The 9,325-nt window shown below is 40.4% G+C and overlaps 1 non-coding gene across 1 annotated transcript; it reads left to right on the top strand.

Moving 5' to 3' along the window:
* The first annotated feature begins 6,808 nt into the window (after nt 1-6,808).
* LOC115070009 lies at nt 6,809-6,935 on the top strand. The gene has a single exon (XR_003849223.1). It is a non-coding gene; the product is annotated as a small nucleolar RNA SNORA40 (small nucleolar RNA).
* Nucleotides 6,936-9,325: the final 2,390 nt, after the last annotated feature.

Here is a 9,325-nt window from a genome sequence, read left to right on the forward strand (position 1 = left end):
GTTGACTGGCTTGACCTTGTGCAGATCTTGTGCAGGCAACCACAGCTGCTATGACTTAATCTTTGCAGCCTCCTTCCACACTGTTTTGCTCCAGAACTCCCCAACCTCTAGCTCTTACAACCTTTCTGCCCCATACTCCAGGAGCTTCTGGTAGGTAGACCACCCTCTAGTAGATGGCTCCACACCCAGAAGTATATGGACAGCACAAAATGGAGTCAAAGAGTTATTACATTAAAAAAGGAATCTGAGAAGGTAGGGAGATAGGGGTAGATCTGAGAGGAAGTAAGGGGAAGAGTTTCAAGTGAATATGATCTATATATACTGCATGAAATTCTCAAAGAATTAATAAAAACATTTATTTAAAATTATTATCCTGAGTCTTATTGTAGAGAAACAATCATGCTATTCAAATTCAACAAGACAACATAACAAGTCTGGTAGGAGAATTATTCCAGATTAAATGAAACTAAACAAACATGTCAAGTAAATGCAATGTGTGAGCTTCATGCAGCTAGATTGAAAAACTAAAGTAGATAATATAGAGAATTGGAAAGCTTGACTATAGATAGAATATTATCTTGCATCAGTGTTAAACTTCTAGGTTAAAATAATTTACTATATTTTTTTAAGTTTTACAAAAACTTTATTGAGAATTTCATACAGTCATATAAGGTGTTTTGATCAAATCCATGCCCATTCCCTCCCCTCCAACTCCTCCCATATCTCCCCATCAGCCTTTTCTTTTTCTTTTCTTTTTTTTTCTTCTTTCATTTATTTATTTTATGGGGCTTTAGGCTACTCTAACATTCCCCCCTCTGAAGAAGTAACCCTAAAATCTTTTAAGGATTAGATACAAGCGCCCAAATACTTTCAACATTTTTGGCCATTGGAATAGTGTATGTTGCCCAAGGACATTTTGACTTTTAGCCAAGAGACTGATTACTTCTCTTTGCAGTCTCTTCACCCTAACTTCCTAGCCAATTCCTACCTCCTAATCTTATCACACCATCCTCTGAAGAGGTAACCCAAATGCCAATAGGGATTCAGGACTCAGACCACCCTGGCTTCTTCTGTGCTAAACAGGGACGCAGGGTGAGGCAATTGGAGTACCCCTTCAGTGGGTCTATCTAAGAGAACTTGAATCATGAATAGGAGCTGTGAAGGAGAAGTAAAGGCAAAAGTAATTAGCATTACAAGTTTTAGGAAAACACCTCTGCCTTTATGAGACATATCCTGACTACTTAAGGGTAATATTTCAGCTTCCGTTCAAATAATTCAGAGAAAATGAAAACGAAAAAATTTTTAAAAGAAAGATACCCATATATAAATACATGCACACACATATATGGACATAGAGAGAGGGTATGTGAAGGGGTCGAACCAATAAGGAAAAATGGTAACAACTAACAAACAGCGCATTTCTACATTGGTGGTCACAGTATTTATCATCATTACATGTTTCTACAGACTTTGGTTTTCAAAATCAGGCAGGGAGAATGACAAGCAATCCAGAGCACAGCCCTTTGCAGTAAAGGAGTGCTAGGAGCTTTAACATGCGTTGGCAACCTTGAGCAGGTAGCCTAATTTCTTGGGGCTACTGTTTCATGTTCCGTAAAATGAGATATATGAACCAAAAGTCTCCAAAGCCCTTTCCCGTAATATAAGTATGAATTTGGGAATAAACAGTCACAATTCTGTGCATGTGAATGTATTGACATATGCAGATAGCAAAACAAAATTGCTGCTTCTCTTCATAAAATTACTCCCTGGTAATTTCATAATTTATAAATGACTCCTTCACAACACCTTAGCTAATTGTGTATATTAAATGATAGTCACCTCCTTGGCTGGAAAATTTTATTTCTTATTCCAAGAATCAGACCTTTCATTATCTTTATTAAAAAGTAATAATTGTATATACAAATAGGAAGAAGGAAAGAGTCAAGATAGAAATGACAAAGGAAAAGAAGAAGAGAAGGAGGAAGAAAAAGAGGAAAGAAGTCTAAAGGAGGAGATGCCAGAAACAGGAAAGGAGTTGAGGGAAGACAGGGCGGAGGGAGAATGCCACACTGAGAGATGCTGAGAGGAGTTGTGTATGTTAACACCTGGGCCAGATGATGGCAGGAACCGATGTCTCTGCTTAGTAGTACAAACCTTCCCACTTGATTGTCTCTAATGATAAGTCTGGAAACAGGAGCAGTATCCACACCATTGATCCCTGAATACAAATGTGAACATACATGTGCAAAGTTCTCTGGCATTTCAAGAAACCAAAGCCATGAACAGAAGCAAAGATGAATGATTCTGTAAAAGAGAGAAGATAAATGTTTAAGATACTGCATGCAGCATGCTCCCAAAACTTTACCTGATGGGCATTCTCCAAATTATAGAAATTACAAAGAAATAGGTAAGGGCTGAAGAGATGGCTCAGGGGTTAAGAGCATTAACTGCTCTTGCACTCAGACACACACACACACACACACACACACACACACACATATACACACAACTTAAAAATAATAATAAAATCTCTAAAAATTAAATAAATATAAATGTAAACAAAATTAAAATCTTAAAAGTACCAAAACTCTTCATGGAGAAGAACTTTATCACATCTCTGATTTTTTTGTTTCAGGAATGTCAAACTGATTTGCTAACTATAGTGACAGCCACAAACTGATTCTATATCCACATATTTTTTGAAACTTGAGAAATTATAATAAACTATATGGGAGTAACAATCTTTTCACCCTCAGGTTGATTCTATTTAACTTTCACCACTCTTGATAACTCGTACAGGAGTTTCCTTGAACCCACTAAAGAAATGCGAAAAATGTTTTTTTCATTCTAACACATGAACTCCTGACTTATCCTACAAGATAATTGGTTGTGGCAGAATGAAGCCTCGCCTTACTATGCCCTACATAAGAGGGCTGCCTACCCTCTACAAATCTCACTGCTTGTCTTTTCCCCCGGTTCCTTCAACTACACAGTCACCATCCCCCAAAAGCAATAAGGATGTTGTGTCCTACTCACATGGACAGCATGATCTCGACAGCAGTTCAAATGTAGTATAAGTGAAAGTTTACCATGCACTCGTGGTTGAACATCCGCTTAGGCTTTAGCACATCCCAACAGAAGTAAAGCTTATCAACACTGGCTTTTGTGTGAGCTTCTAGTTCTCTACTCGGGCCAATGTGGGACCCTGAATCTTGCCTTAAATAGCCCCAAAGAGGTAATCCCACCAGGAACTCAACACTAAGAATTAAATTTAGTAGAATATCATGAAGATATGATAGAGTTTATACACTGAAATAAGACCTACATGTTCATACTAACAGAAAATCACTAGTAGGGATTGGATTGTGTTTCCCAACTCAGTGCCCCAGCTCTTATCCACGGGCAGATTATTCTCCTCTTCCCTAATCAGAATCCTCTCAGAGCGTGCTAACCTTCCGCACATCTCTGCCTTGCTCTGAAATAGCTTCAGATCACTACATCTAAGAGTTGTCCCCAGGGCTGGAGATTTTCATCCAATCAAACACTCATTTTTAATCCTGAGTCATAAGTAATTCACTTTTCTGAGACGCTTTTCTCCCAGCCGTTATATCACACAGTGTACACCATGTGCGACATGTTGACATTGCCTGGAACGGCTGCTGGGTGCTGGCACTCACCCACTCATGGTTCCAATTCCGCATTCAAGAAGGAATCAATCTTTCTATGCGCTAACAGAGAAGGCAGCAGCAAGGGTGTGGCCCCAGGAAAAGGGAAGGAGTTACCATTCAAAAGAGATTCTTTAGGGATTGGAGAGATGGCTCAGCAGTTAAGAGCACTGGCTGCTCTTACAGAGAACCTGGGTTTGATTCTGAGCACCCATGTGCTGACTAACAACTGTCTGTAACTCCAGTTCCAGGGGAATTGGACTTCCTCTTCTGACCTCCGAGGGCACTGCACAATACAGGTACACTCACACCCATGCAGGCAATACACATAAATTAAAATCATAAATAAAATAGTTTTAAAAGAGAATACTTTGTACCACAATAGGAATATTAGCTGTTAAGAATTATAATAGTTCATGCAAACAAAATAGTTGTAACAACGTGGGAAATAATGGGTAACTGTAATCAATTGTAAATCAATAAACACATAGCTCTGAAAATAAAAATGCTAGAGTACAAATTCTAGCCAAAGTTAAGACAAAAATTGGTAGTTTAAGAAAACCAGAACAGAACCATTCCATTCCTTGGGTTACAACAATGAGTTTTCATAAGATGCAATGTGTCCTGAAGGGTTTTTCCTTATGTGTGTATATGTGTGCATATATATGGGTATATACATGTTGTATATATAATATGTGAAATATAATGTGCCTATATATGAACTTGAAAGAAATAAGCCATCTACTTATAATTAATATATTGATAGGTTCAGTTAAACAATCAATCTTATCTAAAGGCTGTAGCCAAGTATCATTAGTACTGTTTCCCTTCAGTTTTGGGTGGCTTGCTGGATTGCTTAGCTATTTTCACAAAATTTAGATTATGGAAAAACAGGTCTAACTTTTGGAATCAGATGAAAACCTTTTGCTCTTATTTCTGCAAACCTTTCTTTCCATTAAATTATGTTTTCTGGCTTAAAATAAGGCCTCAGGTGAATATACTTGTTATTGTTTTAAAAGTAGTAAGTGTGGTTAAGGACTAAAAAGCATGAAGTGTGTATATTTATTCCTCTAGTATCTCCTTTAACTCAATGGTTATTAAAGGGCAATGATAGTCCCTTGGAAACAGGGGTTCTTAGAAAGGGGCCAGAAAATGAATTTAGAAACCTAAACAAGCTAGCTGAGGCCATATCTTTCTCTGGCAACCTGAATATTCTCTTCACTGAGCCCTGTTCATAGCAACACACAAAGGACGACTCTGCAGCCAGGGATAATAGCTGATCCCCAAATCTGGCACTAACACTTAGAAAGATTAATTACCCTATTAAAACCTTAGACATTACTCACACCATCTTTGTATAAACCTTTTAACTCACAACAAATGTGGCCTCCTTGGTGCCTTCAGCTTGTAACACAATAAAGGTCCTCACCCTCCCCTCCCCATCCTCCATTGTTCCCAGCATCTTCAGGAATATCCAGATACACTTATACAAAGTGCATGCACATAGTCACACCCACACCAAGCAGGAGAGAGCTGAAGCTGCCTCCTAATACGGAGGCATAGAGTGAGAATGTGGCTGGTACCGATATGCTAAAAACCCCTCCTGCCTATAAACTGGCTAGTCGAAGATGAACCAGCAGGAAAGCATACTCAGAGCAGGAAGGCTACTGCTGTGTCGGGAACTGGAGGAGCTAAGAAGATTCCTGTTGCAAGTCCTATGCAAATGACATTCCATGTATGAAATACAGGAAGGTTACATGCTTGATGCTTATTATCAAGGTCTCCCCTAGAGGCAAACACAGGTGATTTGACTTTGATTTTCACATTCCCTGTCAATCTCTTTAGTTTCCCTTCCTTCTCCAGTGTTGCCTTCTTCCAGAATTTTTATCACACGTGCAAAGTGAGCTCACTGATTCTGAAGTCAGCCCAGGTCATGCTTGCTTGGTGTGGCCAAGGCTTGAGTTCAACTCCCAGCACCACTGCCAAGTGCAAAAGAAAGAAAGGAAGGAAGGGAGGGAGGGATGGAGGGAGGAAGGAAGGGAGGAGGGAGGGAGAGAGGGAGGGAGGGAGGGAAGGAGGGGGAAAGGAGGGAGAAGGGAGGGAGGACAGAAGGAAGAGAGAAAGGAAGAAGGGAAGGAAGAAAGGAAGGAAAAGAAGAAGGAAGGAAGAAACCCCAGTAGAAGGAGAAGACTAAGCAAATAGGTTACAACTGACGGTTCAAACACCACAAACATTTAGGTACCTTGATTTCCCTTATCAATTGTATTTCACCAATTGCATCATCATAACCTGAACAAATGTTATCCTCAGAAAAATGACAGATTGATGATAAGAAAACATTGGTGAAGACTCCGGCCCACGGAGTGAAAATCCCAGCCCAGCATTAATAGGGTGCATGAGCCCAGGCTAGCTAAGTTGTCTGATCAGCCTCACATGCCCCATTCAGAAGGAGCACCAAATACCTAAGTGTCCAATGGGACCAACTAAGTGAAGGCTTGGAGAAGCCTGGCATCATGCCCAGCACGTAGTCAGTCCCTAACACATGGTGGTCAGAAACGTTAGCTGTGGGTATGATTGTGATTATCTTGGTGGGTGAAAGCAGGCTGCTGACCTAACTAGTCACTTGACTTTTATGCTAGTAACTAGGTCCCTTCTCTTCTTAAACAGAATTTTGACCAAGTTAATGACAAGGACATGCAAAGATGCTAACATTCATCTTTGTTCACAAATCTGGCAGAAACAGAAGATCAAAAACCACACGTCACCTGCCTTTTCTATCATCCCCACAACTGCACAGCTGGTACGATTCATCTGGTTCTCTTGATGCCACATTTTGGTCTAGTTCTACCTCAAAGAGCCACAGAAGGAGAAGAGACTTTCCTATTTAAACATACACACAGCATACACACACAAATTTAAGTTTCTAGAAAGCCCAAAACTGCTCCAGCAGGATCAGCACTTTCAGCAAAAGGGTTCTTTGTGTTCTCAAGTTAGTTTGGAGAGAATTTGTTTCACATGAAATTGGCAAAGAAAATGTAGACTCATAAGTGGTAAAAGTAAAATAAAGCAACATGAGGGTGTCATTTCCTCTGCAATGAATGAAGTTACATCAAGACTTCAAACAGAATAGCACTCTCTGTGTGTGTGTGTGTGTGTGTGTGTGTCCAACTAGTGGACAGAGGCATGGGAGACATGTGCAAAAATAAATCCTCTTTTGCAACCCAGAGCTCATTTTCAATACAAGTTTTGATACGCACAAGAAGGACTAGGACAAGGCAGCTCAAAGTGATGGTGTTGAGAGAAAAGTTGGCATAGAAATGAGGCACTCCCCAGGCAGCCGGCCTCGGGGCCTGGGGCAAGCCGACTCCCAAAAGACTGAATATTTGCTTGCGATGGACCATGTGAGGAACCTTATCATACAAGATGAATACTTACCTGATAATAGGTGTTTTTATATTGATCTCAAAATCCTTAACTCAGGACTTGACAAGTAAGCAGAAAAATAACTGGAGAGCCAAGATGGCAGCAAAGCCAAGCGATGGTGGTGATGGCGACTCTTGGCACAAGATGTAAAACATGACTGTGAGCCTCTTCGTATTATTAAAAATCTTCATTCTTCTATATTGATCTCAAAATTCTGAACTCAGTACTTGGCAAGCAAGAGGGAAGATAACTGGGGAGCCAAGGTGTTGGAGCAGCACTAGCCTGGCCACCCGCATGCGCCAGCAGAATGGAGCCACACCAGCGTGGCCACACACATGCGATAGCAGAGCCATGCCAGCCTGCCTACCCACACACCCCAGTGGCACGCATAGTCGGCTGACCATCGTCATCATCATACAGTGGCTGTCAAGACCTGGCTGCAGTCCTCAACAATATTAGAAATCTGAGAAATCTACATATTTTAGAAAATAAACTGGAGGACACTGATGCAATGCTGTCATGTGAAGCCGTGAAACTTCCCAACTGCCACTCTGAGAATCTTGGATGGGAGGCCTGTGAGCTAACTGCTGCCTGCTATGAGGGCCTAGCTTCTGCTTTTACCCACAGTAAAACCCTGTTGGAGAAGGCCTTGTTCTACAGTGGGGTCACTGTCCTGAGTAAGACCCAGAAACAGCCAAAATGCAAACTGCATGCAAGGGCTATGAACAACTAACTTTGATGAGGAAAACCAAGTGTTTCTGACAGCTGAGAAAAAGAGAAATCTCTACCTGACATTCCTAAGCAGTATGTGAGAGAAACCGAATTTAAGAATGAAAATCTTGGTCCAATAAACCTGGGCATACAAAAGAAAGAGAGTAAGCCCTTGCTTTGACACACCTGAGTATAAGAATTACAGATCACTGACACTCCAATGAGATGATTTCTCTGGCATCCAGTTCAGAGGTGTGATGTAATATGGATGGGGTTGTTCATTTGCTAATAGAGGACATGAAGTGGGGGGTGGGTAGCAGGTAGAAGGGGGAGGGCAGAGATGGAGGAAGAGATCTGGATACAATCTAAATTCACTGTATGAAATTCTTGGATCAATAAATTTCTCTTAAACTTAAAAAAAAAGAAATGTGATACACAAATTTACGTGTGTGTATTAATGGAAACGTGTTTTGTATAAGTTTTTGTTTTTATTTAGTATTGGTATGTATAGATCTATCTCTTTATAAAGGAGTACAAAGAATTCCATTATAAAGTTGTACCAAGATCTATTTAGGCCATCTCTTACCTATAGCTGTTTGTTAAGTGTTCTATTTTAAAACATGAGAATAGGATGCATTCTGGCGTATTTTCAGTACATCCCAAATACACTTAAAAGATAAACTCCTAGGGCTGGAGAGACAGATCAGCAGTACAAATTCTTACCACTCTGTAAGAGGGACTGGAGTTCACATCCCAGCACCCACATCAGGTGGTTCACAAACGTCTGTGTCTCCAACTCCAAGGGACCTGAACCCCCTTCTAGCCTCTGTTGGCACCCACATAAATGAAATAAATTTTCAAAATTTTTTTTAAGTTCTAAATGAAAAGACTTGGTTTGATTGTGATGAACTCACATTTATTTTTTTTATTATTTTTTTGCTTTCCTGTGAAGGAAAAAACAAAACCCTTCAAACAGAAGGTCATACACAGGCATTCCACATTGTGTTCACTCACATCTGTCACAGGTATTTGGCTCCTGAGGAATGTAGATCTTCAAGGGCCTCAGTTCCCAGGCATGTTCCTGTAGCCCTAACACCTCTGCAAAATATTTCCCTCTGGGTACAGAGCTGAAATTCGTGCTATGTTCTATGCTCTTCAGAGGAGGCAGATTCAGCCCATTCCCTATATATGTACGATTCTCAAGAGAAGAAAGTTCCACATGATTGAAATGAGCTCCAATGAGGATGTTCAAAATTCTTCCCTCAGACATAGACAAAGGTAAGGCTGCACTGTCCATTTGAATGCTGTGACCTTCCAAATTTCGTGAATTGAAATCTAATCTACAGTGTGGGTGTGTTAAGGGGTAGGGCCTTCAGGATTTAACTAGACCATGAGAGGCCCTGATGAATGGAGTGAACACTTTTTAAAAAGAGGCACAAGAGAGCTTGTTTGTCCCTTACATATGTAAAGGAAGAGGTGGAGAATACACCTTACGTACAATCAGGCAGTACACTCATATATATATA

The sequence above is a fragment of the Nannospalax galili genome, unplaced genomic scaffold, assembly GCF_000622305.1.
Source record: "Nannospalax galili isolate Female #2095 unplaced genomic scaffold, S.galili_v1.0 scaffold3775, whole genome shotgun sequence".
Taxonomy (NCBI): domain Eukaryota; kingdom Metazoa; phylum Chordata; class Mammalia; order Rodentia; family Spalacidae; genus Nannospalax; species Nannospalax galili.